The 21,869-nt window shown below is 35.8% G+C and overlaps 1 protein-coding gene across 4 annotated transcripts in view; it reads right to left on the bottom strand.

Moving 5' to 3' along the window:
* LOC126923852 (CCR4-NOT transcription complex subunit 6-like) overlaps positions 1-21,869 on the bottom strand; it is a 407,221-nt gene that overhangs the window by 175,242 nt on the left and 210,110 nt on the right. For 3 of the 4 annotated variants that reach the window (XM_050737753.1, XM_050737764.1, XM_050737784.1), the window contains exon 1: positions 3,788-4,059. The exons of the other annotated variant lie outside the window; for it this stretch is intronic. The gene's annotated coding sequence lies outside the window, so the exon portion shown is untranslated. Of the gene's footprint in view, positions 1-3,787; positions 4,060-21,869 lie in introns of those variants that run through there. 4 annotated transcript variants of the gene reach the window in all.

Raw genomic sequence — 21,869 nt, 5'->3', positions numbered from 1 at the left:
GGAATAACGGGATTAAACGCAAGTTTTTGCAAGTATAATTTACAGCATAAAACGCGAACAATGTAAAGTGACTTGCCGATCATTAAAAGGCATTTTCAATTTATCCGGTATTTTTGAAAATATTTTAAAAAGATTTTTAACGAAAAACAATTTTTTATATCAAATATAACAATAATTTTCTCGTTTATTATTTTAACAAATGTTAAATTCAATTCTTTAATTGATTAAACATTCATTTACAAAATCAATGACCAGAAGAGATATTCGTATTGAATTTATTATTTAATTTTTATGAAATACAGATATGGCGATAAAATTTATATTGAATCTAGTATTTTAGATTTCAGACTCTCACGATGGCGAGATGTCATGATATTGGTTTCACGGGAACAATTTCTCAAACTGTTTCGATTCCGCCTTGAAGAAGCCGACTGCAATGTCTATAAAACGTTGGCGCGAATTGCGAGTACAACAGAGACACGATTGCTACCAGGAAACCAATATCGTGAATTTAGTGTTGCTAAAAAAGCTTGCTAGTATAAGAAAATTGACTATCTATCCCATAAAGAACTTTATGTTTTATTGCAGCAAATGTTTAATATCTATTATTACATTCTGTTATATATGGCGTTCGTTTGAAGACTGCGTTCAATTATCTCGAAAGTCACAGATTTTGAGGAAAAATGTTTGAAACAAAAGCTTCACGGTTTAGAGAGGGAAATCCAAATATGTTATTAGCGTTTTATATTTTTAGCCGCTTTCAAGATCGTTTGGAGGTCAATTTGTCTTTTTTTCCTTTTAATGGGAAAAAGAAGAAAATTCTGCAGGGAATACAGTTTTATCGGATTTCATATTAGAAAGATATTTATGAAAAATGAAAATTTCTTTCAGTTTCTGTTATTTCTAGAGTAGAGGAGGGAAAATTAAGTGATACAAATATTCATTTTATGACCGGAAGTATTGAAGAAGGTTCCTTTGTGCGTTAAAACGCGTAGTTTTACTGCGCATAAACATATCTTTAAACATAATGAATATTTTAATAATAATATAATTATTAAATGATTAAACAAAGAAGATACAACATACATCATTTTTATGGTAATATTTCAGCTATTTTCCTGGGTTAGATTGATACAAAAATATCTCATGTATATAGAAAAATAAGATAATATTTCATATTGTATAAATCTTTTCAGTTCCTTTAAATACTCGTACGTAAACATAAGCCTATTTGTATTTACACATAAAAATAATAATTTTTTAACAGATGTATATATATATTTATTTTTCTTCTTTTTTAATTTCCCTACTTTTACATTTTATTATTTATATTATTATGTAATCCGAGGGCGTGGCAGGTGTGGCGTGTATGACAGATGTGATGGACGCATAGTGCATTCCGTACACGGAATATACATCAGCATTAATCCTTTCGCTGTACGGGACAGTTGAACCGCGAATCTACACCCTGCTGTCAGCGCATTGCAACGAGATGCAAACTGTTAGCTTTTTATTTTAGTTACTTCAAACTAATACACGATGAAATATAAATAAATACATTTTTGGATAATGAAATTTGCAAAACTACTTAATTTTATATAATAAAATATTGTTGAATAGTCAGATACACAGTAAGATACATGTTGGCGGGCAAATTAGACGGATAGGGATAACGGAAGAAGAATGTGCAAAGAATACAAAAGTGACAGGAACAGGGATAATAGAATCTAAAGTAGAGATTTGGAAATAACTTACTGTTAGAATAGAAGAGAAAAAGTGAGACTAAAAGTTAGAGAAAGATAGAAACTGACTGAAAAGTGGATGTAAATAATATAAATATTGCACAGATATATTGCATAACTAATTGTTAGACGATTATGGACCAACGTTTTTCTCGTAAATGGTAAATATTATCATGAATTATTAATGCACGTGAAAGAAACACAGTCGTTTATTCTTCGCAACATTCGACCTACTTTGGAAAAAAGAATCCCTCGAATTTTCGCGCAAGTTATCACTTACGGTGTTATCGAACTGCTTCAGTTATTCACGCATCTTATCAAATAATATGTATTTCCGGAAATTTGAATTGTCAAGTCCTTGCTGTATAAGCAGAAGCTAGAACGTATTAGTTCAAGTAAAGTGCATGAGGAGCTTCCCAAGCATCCATGTGGAATAAAGCTAAATGAATGGAATTCATTTGACATAAAAGACGCGTAAAACGACTTAATATGTAGTTAATTCCTCGTCAAAAGTAGACACGGTTATTAAAACCGGGAATAAATGAAGCGGCTTATTTTCAACGTGTAGACAGATTTAAGAGCCTCTTATTAGAAGCTTCCATATCTTATGTATAACAGTTTTATGAATTTTTCTTCCAACTTTTCATATTCCTTATTGAAAATTGCGCAGAATTATGTTTAACAAGAACAGAGTTATATAACATACATATATTACATCAGAATTGGATTATATTTAAACAGAATTGCATTTAAGTTAACAAATTTATATAAAACAGTTTGTGCGAACAAAAAGTACTTGTGGAACAGATTACAAACTTTTTCTATTTACTTGTACAATTGCTAACATAAATTACTTTGATAAGCTTGTTGAAACAATTATTAATAACGATTAAGTAATTTACATTTATTATTAGAAGTACATGTAGAACATTAGAATAAAGGGAAATAGAATTAGAACTAGAATATAGTGTAGTAAAAAGAATAGATCTAGCATTAAGATACGTTTTTGTTGAACACGTTTAAGTTTAAGTTGAGTTTAAGTTGAGATTCATGTAAAGTTTACTTTTGGTTTTAATTCTAAAAACAGATTTTGTGGTGCGAATGGCGCATAAGATAAGATAAGATACTGTATATGATGAAGTAACCGAAAGCCATCCAAACGCGGAAGGCAAATAAATAAATAAATAATAAATAATAATTTACATTTATTATCTACACAGCTCACCGATAAAATACGCAGAACAGAAAAGATTCCGTTCAATAAAAATAAAAATATCTGTCCTGTTTCACTTTTTTAAGATAAAGGAAACAATGGAAAATTAAAGAGAATTCTGAAAAAATTTACAAGTGAATTCTGCAATTACTGGAGCTGATAAGAAACAATACGATTTTCTTCGAACGAGCATGAGAAAAAAAGATTGCGTTAATCATCCTGTCGGACATTCTTATCTCTTATGTTATACGCTGATTTAAATGAGTATTATACATACGTATACGTGAAACGCAGACGGCGAAGGGGAGAACGAGCTCACGTATTTCCATTCCGTAGAAACAGAAACAGAAACAGAAAATTCGCTCGACGATATGCACGGCCCCGTCTGGGTGTCGCTCCGCACAGATGACATTGTCGCGGAGAGCTGTTTAATCTGGCTTAATGGCGAGCACTGCAAATGCTTAGCGCTTCATCCTTCTTAAATGAGCGTCAACCAGTGTTCTACACGAGCGTTTCATCGGTGTTGAAAGACTAATGGCTAACAGCGTAATATAAACGAAATGCAAGTTGTTCGATATTGGACCGTTTATTTCGAAAATAGTGGAAATCCATTTTTTGGAAAAATTCAGAAAACGACAAATTTCCATATACTTCAATGTGAACTTTTCATTTGTAAACGATCTATAATCGGAAAGTTAAAATATTCGTTCATTTCAAGGAGAAATTCTCGTGTAACAATAACAGAAGCAAGTGATTTGAGGCGGTTAGTAGGACGTGTAGAGTACCAAAGAAATATTCGACGTTTTGTTTAACAGTACGTCTGTTAACTCACTTAACGAAATTGTTACAAGTCTCGACTCGCATCTTGTGAGGACGACGATTTATTCTCGATTCTCGACTTCGACTCTTCACGTACGACTCTCGATTTCGACCGAACAATCACGCTTTTTGGTCACAACTCAACTGAACTCTTAATCCACTTTGTTTCTTTTTGTCGCCTCTCAATATCCCCACTACGCACGCGTTCGTTAGGCGTTCCCGATCGTGTCACGTACGCCTTCTTCCAAATATTTGGCGGAAGGTCGTAGGCATATCGATGGCCTGTCGGCACTTCCCCTTCGTCTCGACCTTGTTTATGTTTCGTCGGACTCTCGTAAACAATCTGTCAACGATGGTATACCGACGAAACCGTTGGAAAGTTTTTTGCTCTCGAGTGCAGCTACAGATATTTATGAATCTTTTGCAGATGTATCTTGTATTTATAATATTTTGTAGATGACAATTTCTTGGGATATAAGTAGATATTTTTAAAGTATAAATATAATTCTTTTATTTCAGAGTTCTTTTTATCGTCTATTGCAGTATTATTATACAGTATTGTAACATCTGTGATAGTCGGCAAAATGCAAAAGGTAAGGAATTTTGTTAAAGTTAGGTAGTTTGCGTTGGGATTAAACCTATTTTCGAAAGAAAAACATGAGAAATTGGAAAGTTGCAGCGTTCTGCAGAAAAATCTACTTTCTTTTTGAAGGGTAAATTGAGTTTATATTGTTTTCGAAAATATTATAAATAAATAACGAAATGAAAATTTGAGAATCAATTTTTCTCTCAATTTCTTGATAGACGTCAAATTTTCATGGAACTAAAATGGATTTCCGAACTGTAACATTAAATTGTAGGAAATACGTTAAAAATATGATATTAATTTGAAATATTTAAGCAAATTTATCCGTATCGTGCAATTATAATATTAATCTCATGTAACGAAATAATTGCATAATACTGTAGAATTTAAATTATCATACGCAGGCAATCACAGTGATTGACATAAAATGCAAGTCTGCGTGTGTACCTTTTATTACGTACATATTCGGCGAAATTTCATTAATATTTTAATTAAATTATTAAAATTATGCACAGTATTCGATTTAAAATGGATCGAAAAAATGTTCCAGTGGGATAATCATAAAATTACACGAAATGATAAGAGTAAACACGATGTTGTTGTGTTTAACGTGCGTATCGAAACTGTTAGCGTATCGACTAGCGCTAGGTGAATAGTAAATAAAATATAATTCCATCCTTGAGCGACCAACCACAATGTATCACCAGCGAATATCAAAACAAACTGGCAAACTGTAACAAACAAAAACTAACAACAAACTGACACACTTTGGTTCAACACTAGAGGAATCCATCTCAGAGCTAAGCTAAACTATGCTACGTTTAAAAATATTTGCTTCAATACAGAAATGTATACGAAACTGTTTTCACCAAAAACTAAGCTAAGTTGTTCTAAGTTTTAGTTGTTGGTGGAAACAATTCCGTATATATATGTTTATAAGCTGAAGCAAATATTTTTAAGCATGGCGTAGCTTAACTTAACCCAAATTAGCGTAACTTTCCGGTGGAACTCCGGCTTCTTCCTAAGTCAGAACGTTTTCCACGAAGGGATTCTAAAGACACTTTCTACAAGTTAATTCTATCCTTTGATTCATCAACGATAGAGTTGGTTAGGAATCGATATCTAAGCCCTTTTCCTTTCCGCTTGGAACATTTGGCAGACTAGAGTCTTACCCGTAGAAATCCGCTTAAGACCATGATCATACAGAACAGTAAGAGGTAAGCGGCAAAACAAGTGAAACAAGCGAAGCACAGCCAGTGCCAATGCTCCAAATGTCAATTTTGCTGCTTACCGTTTACCGCTCTCTGTATGATCACGGACTAACCGAAAATAAAGAATAAGCCAAACCTAATGCAATACTCAAGATTCAAACGCATACAGAATAAACGATACAACAGGTTGAGAGTATGAAATTTTTAAAAAGCTATGGTCAAATCCACGAGAAATGCTACTCATTTTCAGCTTCAACGAACTGAAGAACCTATAAAAAGTGCCATTCCAGTCGAATCTCTTGCAGCCCGCATTCCATACTAGAGCCAAGATCTCCACAAGTCTTCTACTACTTTCATGAGCAACCGTATTACGAACAGGATAAGTAGATTTCGGTGTTGTTCACGGCTGAAGAGTCAAATCCCGAGTTTTCGTTGCTCAGCCGGATTCCAGCACCATGTTCGGCGCAGAGCACGTAGGGGCGACTTAATAAAAGGCAAAACGTAATTCACGTGGAACGAAAAGCTGCGCAAGAAGCTAGTAGTGGTTCGTAAGTATGTGGTCGCACTTCCCCGAAATCGACTCGTGCAAACGACCGTGTGCATGCCGGTCGTGCATAATGGCACGCTCCACGTTCGCGATCCGGTTGGAAGATTGCACAGCGAAGGCTATACGATAATCATCTAGATATTGCCCCTGCGTACGTTGCATCCGAATGCCGCGTACATCGGCCAATACGCAGGATCAGATAATTGGCATTCAACTGGCCGACCATACTCGATGCAATGGCCCGGACCTATCGGCTGCGATCTCTCTCTTTAGAAAGTGACCGGAGCTGGTCGGCGCACGACAAACATAAAGGGCCAGCGGCACGCATGGTTTCGTTTCACCGCGCAGAATATCGGTCGGAGATAAGACTCGCACGGTCCGATCCTCACCTCGCGCTTTTCATATTGTTTCCTTTCGCACTCGCCGTTCCGCCGAGGAATCTCAAATCGATCTCTACGCGATCCAAGTATTTCTATGCTGTACGTATCGTGGAGTTACGGAAAACGGACAGGTCCAACGAGTCATTCGAATCGACAAGAAGAAATTCTACTGAATTATTCTCTACGTTTTACCGGCGATTCGTTTGCGGAATTGGCCTCTTCGAACAAACGACTTTAAAAAAGATTGTTCGGAGTACGTTCGTATTTCTTATGTGTTTTACGAATACGAGTCGATAAGCGACCGAAATGACCAATTTGAAGAGATCGAGTTAAAGAAAGAGGTGAATTTAGCGAAGGTATTTCAGAGGAGAAAGCAGTTAGCAGCAAACATCTTGGTCCTATGTATCGAAAGATCGTAAGCAAAACACGAGTCACAGGGGAGGAAGCACTTCTGCCTCACGAAGTCGTACAAACTGGTCTCGACGCTCATACACCAAAGCCTAGGGAAAGTCGTCCGAAAATTGAGTCGTGACTAGTTGCGAAGAATCAACATGGAAGAAGATTCTCGTCCTGCGCATACATGACATGCTATGAATGTCTCAGACAGAGACGTAAACGCTCTACTCATCTCTGTCCGCTTCGCAAGAATGCGGGCTCCGTTGACTTTCCATGTTGATTTTTCACGACTGGACACCGCTCAATTTTCGGACGGTTTTGCCTAGCAGGTGACAAGACCCGTTTATATGGTCCATTGTCAGCGATTTTATTCACTGGCCGAATCGTGGCTAGAAGCCAATATGACGTCAGAGTAACCTACCAAGTACGCTAAGAATATTGGATCTTATATACGTAACTTTTAAACCGTTGGACTTAGTGTCGTAGAACTTGTTTTTTAGGTAGAAACACGTCGAAAATTACAAGACTGCAAAAATAGAGAAAGTTAATACAGAGCTTTATTTATGTTGGAATTTCTACAGTACTAAACACGTGCTTACACAAGGGAAACCTATTTTATGCCAATGTATTTTTTATTACCTCTTGACTTGCTACTTCAAAGCACTTCCGGTCTTATACACGACTCTTTAAAATCTCTATACAACTGCTTTCCTTATATTTACTTAGCCTAATCTTATCCTTTGCTTATCGCTGTTTGGACTATACTTAATTACTTTCACAATTAATTTTATCAGAGTTGAACTCTCTGCAGTCTTCTAACAATTACACTTTGGCCCGACTAAATTGCGTACTAAATTATTGCATAATAAATTAAATATCGTACACTGAACGCTATGTAACTGTATAAAAATGAAAAAGCTATGAAAATCTCCTATCCAGATTATCCAGAACAGCACTGCAATATATTTTAGGCCAACGTACGTCGGCCAGGAATTAGCTTTAGAATTTGATTTCCCCCTTTTCAATAATCAGAAAATGTTATACGGCAATATTTCAAGAAGGTTATTTACAACGACAGAATAATTAACGGTCAGAACTCAAAAGAAGATTTTACACAGTCTATATATGTACTTCTATACTGTCACTGTCCATCCTATTGGAAGTATGTTATTTGCTAGGTATTACCACCCTCTAGAAGACATATTAATAGCGCAATGGGAGGTTGCTGACATTAACCATTAGACATCTCGATTGGTAATCAAGATTTTTAGCAGCAGGCTAGTCAGCCTGCCTGCAATCGAAAGGCTCTCAACTAAAATCTTTTGAACGATCGATCATCACGATAGTATCAGCAATAATAGCTATCTTGTGAGTAAAATAAGCGTGTATGTACATTTCAGATAGTTAAATACATCGTTAGACAGTTATTTCTTACCTTATTACATTGTAGATAGTTAGATACATTGTTAGATGGTCATTTGTTATTTTATTTATAATCAGCACGTTATGCGCAAATTTTACAAAGCTCGAATATTTTTTAAGCTGAATAACTGCAGCTGTTAAGATAGTTCTCCTTAAATGTGGTGTACGTATCACGACGTACATTTTCCATTCTTTGTCGTAATTCCTACAGATTATTTACGAGCGAATAACTAAGGTTTTCATGTACTGTCATAAAAAAGTACCCAAGCCATCTAGATTTGAAGGATAATAGTACTAACTTTGCGTTGACAACGTTGCGATAACGAGCTTCTGAATTAATCCCTTTGTTTACGTTCAACTCATCCGCGACATCGAATGTATTCGTAAACGATAAAAAAACAACTGTACGTTAAATGGATTAATCGCAAGATCTGCGTAGATCGGACAATTTTTGCTCCTCTTGTTACTTCGATGTGATTGGTATAAGCCCTTAAAGGCTTTAACTATTTTTTTTTTTAACATCCTCTGTAATAGGTACACACGTAATTAAAAACGCACGTAATGTTTCATCTCGTGATAAAAGTTGCATTACAGTTTGATGTTACTATTCAAAATTGTTGCTAATGAATTGTCAAAGTACCTATTACTTGTCGCTTATTTTTAACGAGAAGGCAATTAGCAACGAGGAAAGTTTAAAATCAACAGCTTTAGTGCAACAGGTTTTTTGTTACTTAGCAAGCATCCTTTGAATGATGTATCGATACCATAAAAAGTTACTACCAACTCAGTGGTTCGCAAATGTTCCTGTTACGCGTATAAGCGTAAATCACGAGGAGCTGTTGCACGTGGGTGGATAACTTTGGAGAACGCAATAGTACGCCAAATTATTTGCGGTGCATCTTGTCTTTGATTTAGTACCACGGTAACTGCACAGCACATTGTCAACGCCAGAATTTAATGCCAACTGCTGAAACACTAATTATCACGAGCTCCCTGTAACAAGTAACTCCCTACCTCTAATGATCTATAGGATAATACAGGGATTGTGTCTCAACTGACCTGACAACATGAAAAATGATACTTTTAAAGGTATGATTAAGCACGTGTTTAATATCTCTTCAACGTACAATTTTCAACGAAATGCTCAGAGATAGAAGAGTATCGGTGTAAATTCTGCTGATTTTTCTTTTTGCTTCTGTGTAAATCATTCACACGGTAATGATTTAGTTAAATCTTGAATCGCGATATGGGAATTTGGTATTTAATAGAAGATATGATATTTAATAGAACAAACGTTTAATGCTTAATTTGTCTTTTCCATTCCCTTTATTTCCTTAATTTATATAAAACTTTCATTGGTAAAGATCTAAATTACTTTTATATATTTCAAATTAGATACATATTCGTATCTTTTTATATATTTCTATTCATTCTGTTTACATATTTAAATTTTAGTCATTGTGTGTTTATCGTGTGTATAGGTTATTTAATGATTAATTCAAATTAATTAAGTTTCTATATAATAGATAGACAAATTACGTGTAACGAATAAGTCAGCCAATTGCAAAGGCGAAATACAAGCAAACAATTATTAAAATTTACTAAAAAGTGCATGTTGTACTATTATGAATTCAATTTATAGTTATGTTAATAATTCAATATCATCCGTTATTCAAATTATGGCTTGCAATATCTAAAATGCACTAAAACCATACATCAATTCGATAGTCAGCTGACTAAATATGGAAATACGTAGAATGCGACAGAATAGACTATTTCTCAACTGCTGTCACGTTACGCAAAAGCCAAATCCGATGTTCGTAACTTGTATGTCTACTTTCCACATACAGCCAGTCACGAAAGTCTACATACACTTCTTGAACATAGAATACTACGATAAAAATGTTAAGATATATCCTGCTAAGATGCAACATTTTATTAGGAGAAACGAGGTAAAGACAATATAAAATACATGTTACAAAAATTACATACACTCGTTGTACGTAAATAAAATCATAAAAATATGTAGTAGGCTCAATGTTATATTAATTTCTTGCAGATGTATGCATTACGTTAAAGTCCATCATCATCTTGATGTTGGTAAAATTAAAAGTTTTGACTTCTGATCCAGTCCTATTCCAAGATTTTTGTGAGTTAATTAATTTTGATGTTTTAAATTCCTTTCAGAAGTGCGTGAATAATATCTGTGTAATATCTAAGTATAAATAATGTTGTGACGTTGCTCTTTTAGTTTCTCTAATAGGTTAGATACTCGACATTCGGTAGGTGTAGGTAAACGGACTTCTCTGAGTGACTGTACGTGACGATATATCGCTGTGACAGATATAGAAACGTGCGAAGCAACGTCCATTCTTTTTTTTTATTTTTGATATTTTTGCGAGTGTAGCCTAGCCTAAGTCAGATCACAGCTACCAAACCGCATTGGATCGTACCAGGTTACTGTGAACGAAGCGAAATCACGCAAAAAGTTCGTGCTACAGCTTGCTGTAGCACCCATTTAAATTGGATGTACGTAGTCCTTTTTGACGTACAGATTTTTATATCGAATATCCTCGAGCCAAACGTCATTGTCCAAGCTAACAATACACAGCTGCTGCGAAGCACGTTTTTTATTTTAGACTCAACTTTTCTTCCTAATTTACGTTAGTGCATATAAATGTAAAAGAGGAGTTGGAAGCTGTCTTTATTTTTCTTCTTTACTTCAATTTTATTGTTCACAGGATTTGTTTAAAATTTCATTAGCTGCAAAACAGATTCCTTGAAATAACGCACGTTTTAGCGAGTCTCGCGATTATCGAATGATCGAATGGTTTGTGTACCATTAAATGATGGTAAAAATGATGTAGAAAAAAACGGATAATAAAATGCGGATAATAAAATTTATTTTGATATATGAGAAAATATGAAGTCAAGACATTACACAGAGAAAAATAAATTTTTGTTTCCTGAGAAATGCTAAAACCTTTCTCCTTTTTCCCGCGGACTCTTCACACCTCTGTCGCGTTGAGTCAAAAGGACTTGTTTGCAACTTTTGCTTAAATCGAGTCATTGCTACAAGGTAGTACAAAAATAGTTTGTCTCTACGTATATTAAATAAGAAAGCCGTGTCTGCGTTGAAACTGTGTCTCGGACGTATGTGAATCGCCACCTGATCGTTAAACGCTAAAAGTCAATTTTCTCCAAGCTTTCTGACCAAATTAACAGGGTAGATATCTATAGTCAGTCCTATCAACAAAACGGTCGCGTGATATTCACGTGTCATTTATTGGTTGTTAAGCAACGCTCACGAAAAGAACAAGCTCGTAGCTGAGGATCCTCAGTTCAGTCGAATTAACATTTTTTCAGTAAGCAGCTCTGGGCTTTGTCCTGTCCGTGCGTCGAGCACGTGCGCTTGTTCGAATCTACCGACTGGTCTCATCGGAGCGACTATGCTTTCTGCTTTCCTCAATAGGTTATGAGCTACCCGTTGCTCTAAAAAGCCCCGTCTTGAAACGCGTTCCTGGCCGCGCTCTAACACTGTCGGTTGGTAGTTTAAGTGGCATCTCCGACGAGATACGTCGATAGCTTTTCCATAGGTCGGCTCGATTCCATTTGAAGGTGATCGTGCGTTCAGGATGGGGTGCAAAGGCTGGAAAGAGTAGCGGCAGAAAAGAAGCACCAGAAGCTCGTCCAAGCCGAGTAAGCGTTTCTCCGAAGGGAACCGGCTTCCTCGTGTACTCGCGGAGAGTGAGCGCGCTTCTTGGCAGCGTACAGGCCGCCTGCACCAGAATTAAGTTGTCGGGAGAGATAGAAACCGAGCTGGCCATGCTATCGCAACACGCGGATCGTGGCGTGCGCCCACCACCTGCACCAGCGGCAGCGGCGGCCTCGCATCAACTTCTGCACAGCGTCCTGTGAGAAGCGATCTGCGCGAACCATCGCGACGTATACGCGCCGTCGCCGAGACCCGCTTCCTGCAAATCGAACGGCAATCGAGAGATGTTCGCCGCAGATTTCTTCCTCCGAGCTCGAATAAACGATCTACTTGCGACGGTTCTCTGACGCTGCGTAAATTTCGTCCTTGCTGGCGTCGTTTGCTCGCTCGACACTGCTACGCATTTGCAACGTTTGCGCGAGTACTTACATCAGCGGAAACGCGCGGTTAGCGGCTGTACTTTGAATAACTTGTTTGATTTTCATTTCTCTGCGCCTTATTTGATCCTTGGAGAAACCTTGTTGTCGGGAAATTGGAATTGTTTGCTCGGATAATCGGAGTATTAAACTTGTCGATAAAAAATCTTGTTCTAATAAGAACGAATGGGAAATAGGGAAATAAGCAGTGACAAGAAAATTACGACGTAAATATTTGACTGATCTACTCGTACAATCAGAGTCTGCTCAATTATTTATTTAGACTTGTAACTGTTTAGCGTAAATTTAATTATGATATAGGAAAGGCTATTGTAAGCTGCCAATGTAGAGAATGGTGGTCGCTAATGTTCATAAGCTGATGCGATAATAAATAAATGAAGGAATAAATGTTTTGTTCTCTAAATTTCATTCAATCAAATATGATATTCTAGTAAAGAAGATTAGAATACAAATTGATCTAACTATGCTTCGTTCTGTTAATTTTTGTTAACTACAATTTTGCACCGTACAACAGGACTGTCCATTTCATTATACGAAACTGATTTCGTTTTTGCTATTTCATTTTCGTCTCTGTGAAAACGTAATCACGATGTTGTATCCAACCATCCCTTGCAATTCGTTATTAGCGAAGATTTCTAACTTCTGCGTACACGTTGCATGCTGCAGAAAGTTATGTAATAGAAAGCTACAGGGAAAGGAATATTACGTTATTATCACTGCTACTTGTTTATCGCAGCAGCTACTGCATCGTTACCTACGCAAATGTATTAAATAAAAATACAATCTTGGAATCCGTATCTCACAATCTGGGTGTTTTCGTTGGCGAAAAGGCAGGAAAATAAACAAATGAGATTTTTCATTGCGAAAACATATTCACTGACTTTCATACGCGTCCACGAGTGTATCCCATAACTGCATCAACTCATGTCGTACAATATGCATACTGATAATATAAGAGTTTCATTATAACGTAAGGTTATTGTTTAATTCACGTTTTACTGTCTGGTCCTAAAGATCTTTGACATTTAAAAATTCCTAGAAACGATATGGATTGCTTTATTCTATAATGAAAATTCTTCCTGAAACGTAGTTATTTATTAATCATAATCAGTCAACAGCGCGTCTGGTATTTACTTATAGCACGCTCATTGCATAATTATTTCAATTAATTCTGTACAGCATCATAATATCAGATCTCCGTATTTTAAATCACATGCCACGTATGTGATTTCCATAAATTATACTTCCACCCAGCAAATCTGTTAAAGCCTGATTAATATTATACATTTTCCTTTTTACGTTCATTCAACATATATATGTATGTATGTATGTGTAGAACGTTTATATTCTACCCCGAGGAATTAAATATTATTACCTACATATCCATTGAAAAAACTAGCTATTATCGCGATCTCGTACTTACAACTACCGCTCCGATCGTTTAACAACTGGTTCTTGAATACCTCTAAGCAGATTCAAAAGACTCGTGTACTAATATTAGTTTTCCGTTTGTTATCGTTATTAAGTAAGGAAAAATAACATTACATGTACACGATTATAGACATTATCCTAATTATAATTTTCAATAGTTTTGTAAATACGCAATTTTTCTAACGAATGGGTAATTTTTCAAACCCCTACTCTAAGCATATTTTAATTCGTGGTAAAATTATGGAAACCTGATTCGATGTGAAAATAGTGAAACTTTCATTTTTTAGATTAAATGCATCCCTAAATTTTTATTTTCCATATTATTCGACTATATTAAAGGCAATTGCATGTATGATTAATCGTATTTCGATGGAAGAAACACAGAAAAAGAGCTACGTTCTCTAAATAAAAATTTAAATCTAAGGAGGAATGAAATTTCATGCAAAATTATAGGAAAATATTGTTCTAGAAAAGTGTATAGAAAAATTATTAATATAAGATGACAACGAAAAAATGCTATCTGCATATTTAAAGAGTCAGAAACTAATTATTTATATCCTTCCATTAATTTACAGATATTTCGTCGTTCAATTATTACATTTGAATTGACGTTCGTCTATGTACTGTACAATTATTATGTTTTATTAGGTAGATAATATTTTATATACATTACATAATAATAAAAAGATGAATCTTCCGATTTAATATCGATCGCAGATTATTCAACTGAATTTTTGAACAAATGCTTTAAATGGATATTTTGCAATTATATTCCGATATTACAATTAAGTAACGATATCTCTTAATATATTTAATTCTTTCGTGTGTACAAATGAAACATAATTTGTTAGACGGAAATGTAATCCACGTATCGAAACATTTAATTACCGAGGTAAAATAGATCAAGTTTATATCGCGTTGCATAAGTCTGTGCAAGTTATGAACAGATATAATCGCTGTTTCTGAATAGCAGAATGGAATGAGATTTTATAATAGATCTTCGGGTACCGGTAGATCGGCCAGCATTTCTGTCACGGATTAATCGAACGATAATAACCGCGATGCTGCGGCACGTATACGTTCTTCAATTCAATAGCACAATCTGATGAATCTCGTCGTCCTCTGTCATTTTGTCGTGATACTCACACGCTGAAAGTACCAGCATCGAAGCTGTACTAGCAGAGAATTCCACAACTGGTTCTGTTATTCCATTTTAACAATGTCAAAGTATTCCAGATGCATGGGAAAGTTTTTATCGAATCGTGGTACGTACACGAAAAGTATTTATGTCCTCGCAAATTGTATTTGGCGAGTGAAAAAGTTCAGTTTCGCGTGGTAAAAATATATCAAAACGATGATTCCTTGAGTGTAATTACACAAAATTCGCAGAATGGAAACGGAACAATCTCAAGCATAGAAGAACTATACACAGAAATGTCCAATAAAGAATGTACAATCACTATCACCTGGTTTCCTTGCCACTAAGATACAGCAGGAACCGAGGGAGTTGACGAAGCTGCCAAAGAAGCCAACTCGCTGGTATTTAAAAATGAGCTCAGTATATCATCAAAAAATGCAAAGAAATCTATTAGACACAAATTACTCGAGAGATGAAACGAGAAACGAACAATGGAGTTTGTGCAATACAACTTATCGTACAATGTACAGAATGCTCATATACACTGCATGTATAAATGTGAGCATAAATGTATATGTAGAAACGTATATTAAAATTACCAGTTTTTTGTACTTGTTCGCAACCATGAATTCCTGGTTGCGATAATATCTCAATTAGCTTCTTAAAATCAACCAAATCGACTACGTAAAGTCTAAAATTATCCTCTTAAGCCAACACCTTTAACGTTTTAATAAGATCGATTACGAAAAGGAAAGCATTTTAAATAGTTTCGAAACCTTAAGATGTTCAGCCTGTTAGTTAATTACTTTCTATGTACGACACCCACACATGGAATAAATCTTATTCTTTCGAGTGCTTGACGACATCTACCTGTCTGCGAGCAATAACTGGCAACGGCCACGAGCCAGTTACTTCAATTACTACTTTCATTACTTTGCACGCTCACTCACAGATTGAATATATTCAGGCAAGAGTGCACTCAAGAACTCTCGTTGTAGCAGTGGCTAAGGTAGCTCGTAACTAGTGGATATTTTCTCTCTCTCTCTCTTTCTTGCCTTTTTTTATGTATTCTTTTTCTTATAATTAATACTTTAAGGTAGTTTCAAGGAACAAAAGTGCTTTATAGCAAATCGAAGACAGTTTTAGTAGCAGTGAGTAGCTCAACAAAGAAATAATTATGTAAGGCTGGTTCGGTTAGCAGTATAAAGGCAATAAGATAACGATAATATATATGTAACCAAGTTCGATTTCTGAGCTAATAAACTGAAACGAATAAATTACTACATAAGCAAGTTCGATTAAACTCATTATCTTTCCCTATTTAATCGAACTTATTTATGTTACAAGCCAATACACAGAATAAAAATATTAGCTTCTTGGAATCGTCCGGATTGTACTTTTTAAAGCAAACAGCAATAGTTTTCCACTTTTCAAAATTTCTACGACGCTTTAGTTTGGCTATCGCCACGAAACTTAAAAGTAACGCCAAACACATTTAACGAGTGTATTTGCAATTTCAGTAACAAAAGTATTCGTAAAGAAAGAATAAAAAAGGTGATCCCGTTGCAACAACCATTGCAAGGATGACTATCGTAAAACTGGATAATTTGCTCGTCGCTCTCATCAAGAGAAATATGCGCAACGTCGAATGGCACTCACGTCGTCGCCTTTTGCCGTGAGAATCATTCCAACCATCGTCGGCGATAATTATGTTACGCTCGATTACGTCCTGATTGTTCTATGAATATCAAGCCGCGGATAAACCGTGTTCTCGTATCTGTTCCGCAACTGTACTACATACATTATACGTCGGTTCGATTGCCACTCAGAGCAATGGCGTTCTTACTTCTGCTCGCTAATTAATTATCAACTTCCTCGTACGTCTTCAGCCTTCCCATTCCCTACTTGTTCCAACTACACGTGTCTTATCGAGATTGATTTTGTACATGCATGTGATTTGCATAAATTCAAGAATCGCTGGCGTTCTTCGGCAAACGGGTCGCGCGAGGATGCGCGAGCCACTCATCCATGACCCTCCGAAGCAAATATTTTTCTAGCGACTAATGAAACGAAGATTGCAATTCTACTTATCCTTCAATAAAATAAATCGTCGGTAATGAATTTTAACGTGGAAACGTATTACTCTTAGAATGTTTATTAGAGGATTAATCTTCTAATAAATAAAGCACGGCTACATTAAGCTTGAAATTAAATTTCCTTCGTTTATTCCATTAGGACTGAACTGGCGATACAGCCTGAAAGGAAGTAATTCTGCATGAAATGATATGCCGGAAAACGTAGAACGACTCTTCTTCATACGTAGCTTTATTTCTAATTAAATTGATCTGATGTTGACGCGAGGGAATATCCACGCCTACGTCTGACAGATAACGCTGCAGTATCAATATTCTCATTTCGGTTTATTTCGATTATTCTGGCAAAGAAACATTCCGTAAATTCTCCTTAAGTTACTAGAAGAGCTAGATTATGAAAAGCTATGAAAGTATCAGTTACTATGCTAGCAGAAACGAACAGGACCTATAATTATTAAGATAGAATGCGATAAGTCTATCTCGAAAAATTGCAAAATCTGTGCTAAATTTCGAACTTTGTCAGAATTTTCGATATCGACCGACATCGATATAAAATCATAGCACGTTAAATAGGATTTTTAATAAAATAGCGCCCGGTACATAATTTTAAATGGGCTATATATGTTATAGCGGATGTAGAAAGTATTTGTATAGCAGTCAATCTTGCTAAAAACTTTGTAGAAATATATTTATCTAAATAAATGAGAACGGAAATTCATAATCCATAAAATGAAAGCATTTTAACTAACGAATGGAATGTACATATTCCTAGAAATCTTCAAAACGAATATCACAGAAGAAATATTATTCGTCCACATTTTTTAATGAAAATAATTACACGAAATCATCCGGCTAAATGAGAATAAAAATTCATAGTCCACAAAATCAATAAATTTTAACAAACAAATGTTATGGCTATGAAATCCTCAGAACGAATTTCACGAAAGAAATATTATTCGTCCATATTTTTTCAGAAAATGTTTAGAAGAATTGAGCCTTATTGAGTATACACGTAATAAGTATCCAGCAATATGTAGATACACGAAGAATTTAAATGCAGCTTCAAATAGCACGGAGCTATAGCAACATAGAGCATGACATAAAGTATAGCACAGTAGATTAATAAACAACCACTATTAACAAATTAGATGCATTCATCATTTGCAGGTGCTAAGTTCACTCACACCTGGGTGGTTCTTCTAATTAGCAAGAGAGATGCAATATCCACGATAGGTGATCCTGACATTGGTCCTTCGAACCGGATTCGAGCTAGCAATCTAACGACTTAACAGTCTAGTAGATTGAAGACATTCAACAAGTAGTTATTACAGAAGTGACGTGTGGCGATTCGGAGATAAAAGCGTAGTGATAAACGAAGTGCGTGTGTGAGCAATATGTGACTGGGATATCGCGTAACCAGTCTTGATCCAGTGGCGAAGATCAAATTCATACGCGAGATGAGGAAGCTAAGGGTGCGGCAGATCTAGCGAATAGCATCAGTTGACGAGCATATGTCAGCAGCCATCCGATTAAACTCTAATTACAGTTCAACACAGTCTATCAGACGGTATCGTCAAAGGTCCATTTAATGAAAAATCTGTGTCAATCAACGAAGCGGATAGCGATCTAGTAAAATTAGTCGAGGACCGTTGCTCGATAAAGAAGTCGCTAACTAGATCTAGCAAGTGCTTCAAAGAATCTGCGGCTACGATGTTTATGTGAACGCGTCAAAAAAGTGCAGAGCTGTTCGATACACAAACAAATGAATAAAAGATAAAAGGTTATCAACACTTCAAACTTCTGTTCAACGAATCGAGGAAACTACAAACAACACTACAAAAACAAACAAACTATAAAACTCAGGAACACAGATCCAAGTATAAATAAAGAAAAACAAAACTAACGTAACGTAAATATAAGCATGTTACGAGAAATATGAATACATATAAAAAATACATAAAAACAAGGAACGAATAACAATGCAGATTGGCTTAGAGTTTCTCCTGAACTAATTACGGGTCTTACGAATTGACACATCCAACCCTGACATAAACAAAGGAATAGTGTTTGCAGATCAGGCGATAGTTAGACCTGCTACCTCTCTCATATGTTTTGGCATGTGAATGCTTATATCCGGTGTCTGGACTCGTTGAACGGACTATAGATACAACTATATAGACCTTTGAGAAGAGTATAATAGGATTCAGAATAATAATAGACGTTTTGGTAATAGAAGATACATGGGGAAGTTCGTTAAAGTTTGGACACAGTTACAGTTTCACTAGACGCAGCACCGAGTAGCATGAAGAGAGAATATATATTATGGAATAGAAACTCGGAAGTGGAGTGTATATCATGCATACAACGCATACAAAATTTGTACAGTAGAACACATACTCATTAACAACGTCCTCAGTCGGAAACGATTTAGGTGTCAACTGAAACAGTTGAATCATTGATCCAAATCAGTCCAATTGTTCACAGTATTACTTCGAACATAACTCAACACTCGCTCTGACAATAAAACTTCCATTTTACGGAAAAATCATAAAGAATTCGTTCCTGCACGTGATAATGATACGAACTAACAATAGGAAAGCAGCCGGAGGATGTTTCCCAAAGGAATACAGCTATCAGTGTGTTATTTAAGTCTGTCTGACTCGAAGTCAGAGGAACATTGTGATTGTTGGGAATTGCCAACGAATCTGATAAGAAATCAGGAAGGAAACACGTCGCAGATGAACTCGATGTGTAGTTTAAGGAACTGTTGGAAAGTTGCGGAATACAGCCACGAACTCGAGCAACTCGGGAATCAGTTGGGAATCTCGAGATGATTTACATACGAGTCTGATGTGAAAACCGATACAACTTGAATGACAAAGTTATGTTACATGAGAATGTTTAACTATAATTATAAGGATTGTTGGCTTAAACGATGGGTTTTAGCAGTAACTTAACCCGATTTCATCGATGAAATTAAATTATGCACTAAGTAACAAAATTGGGACATGGAGAACAAGAATGGATCAGTTTAGCGCGTAGTTAAAGTTACAACATTAATTTATTTCGATGTAAACTATTAATCGAAAGCGAAGGAACTTACTTTAATGCAACTCATGTGAACCGATATGTAAGCTGCTATACATTTCTGCAGATTCTCTGCGCAGTTTTGAATAAAAAATTGCTGTTTATTCTCATATTTAAACTGACCAGTATTATCTTTACCAATATTAACGGCACAAATAAAAATAAAACAGGAAAGGATTTAGTTAATTCAATTGCATTAGCATCTAAAGATTTCAATGGCATCCGCTTCGAAGAAATGACATATAATATAACAATTTTATTGCAAACTTGTTAATTTAGAAACACAAGTCAATTCGTCGCTTAAATAATTGACGTTTTGGATACGATTACTTATTTATTTATCGCTCCTTAACGCATTGTTATTTTTATATTTACTAGCGAGGTAACTAACACCAATTTAACAAACCAATTGAATTAACACCAATTTAACAAAAATTAACTTGTCTTCTGATTTTATTTGTACCATATTACTTCTTTAAAAAGTTGGTAATGACGTGAATCGTTGGTTAGCGAACAAAGTACAAAAATAACGATCGGATATGCAAATGAACATTATTTTTCACTCTAAATTGGATAATATCAAGCAACAAAAACACTGCGAGTTTTTCTACAAACCGAAGCTATTAGCTGGAAAGATCGGTTTGCAATCTTTGATACGCAAAATGGAAATCTATAAATTAAATATCCGACTCATAGAACGCACACTTTGCCACAGTCTTGTCGAGACGAAGATACGAGGATGTTGGAGACATGTACGGCGGCAACAACGGCAATTCGTTGTTGGAATAAACGATCGACCGAACCATGGGAAAGCCTCGTTGTCGTTTGTCAATGCGAACGACTTATTTACGGTGACTTGAAGGAAGAACACAAGAGAACGAAAGAAAGAAAATACAAGAGGAGATACAAGAATTTAAGCACCACCTTCGCGCCGCTACACGTGTCAAAGAAAAGTGATGATCGCTTTTGCGCCACGGATCGTGTAAGATGAGAACCCGGTTCTTCTGCACTAGCGAAACATCGAAATTCTTTTTTTGCAGACGTATTCGAAAAAATGGAACACATTTCTTACAAAATATCGAGCTACATCAGCGAGCACACCTCTGTTCATAAATATTTCCTAACATTTACCAACGGGAAAAGAATGCGAAATCATTAAACCTGTGGAGGGATGATTGGTCGTGTGATTTTAAATGACGAGATAACTCTTTCTTAAAATCGTCGAGTGTATTTTGAAATAATAAATAGACACAAAGAATGTTCGCTAAAGCGCTCGGTACTAACTGATACGCTAAGACTGTGTATAACTCGCTATTGAGATCGCACCTGACTGAGACTGATGAAACTGATCACCTTACGATCGCGTTCGTTTATTTATACTGGTCGAGGGGTACCGGTAAATTTCCATTCGCCATTGTTAGACGGTTCACGTAGTGGCGACATTATTTCTGCCCGGAGTTTAGTTATTATCACAGTATGTGTGTCCTACGATATTGATACTCTGAGACTAGAACACACGTGGCTCGTGTAACGTAAAATTGACACTTGGACTGTAAGAGAAGAGAAGGCTGAGTTGTAACCCAACTATTAATTTTCTTTTATCGAACTTTCTTATCAATCTAGCACTTGCAAGAATAGAATGACACTGAACC

Source organism: Bombus affinis, chromosome 2, assembly GCF_024516045.1.
Source record: "Bombus affinis isolate iyBomAffi1 chromosome 2, iyBomAffi1.2, whole genome shotgun sequence".
NCBI classification, from domain to species: Eukaryota; Metazoa; Arthropoda; class Insecta; order Hymenoptera; family Apidae; genus Bombus; species Bombus affinis.
The sequence above is the reverse complement of the archived record's forward strand: the minus strand, read 5'-3'. Positions and strand labels throughout refer to the sequence as shown.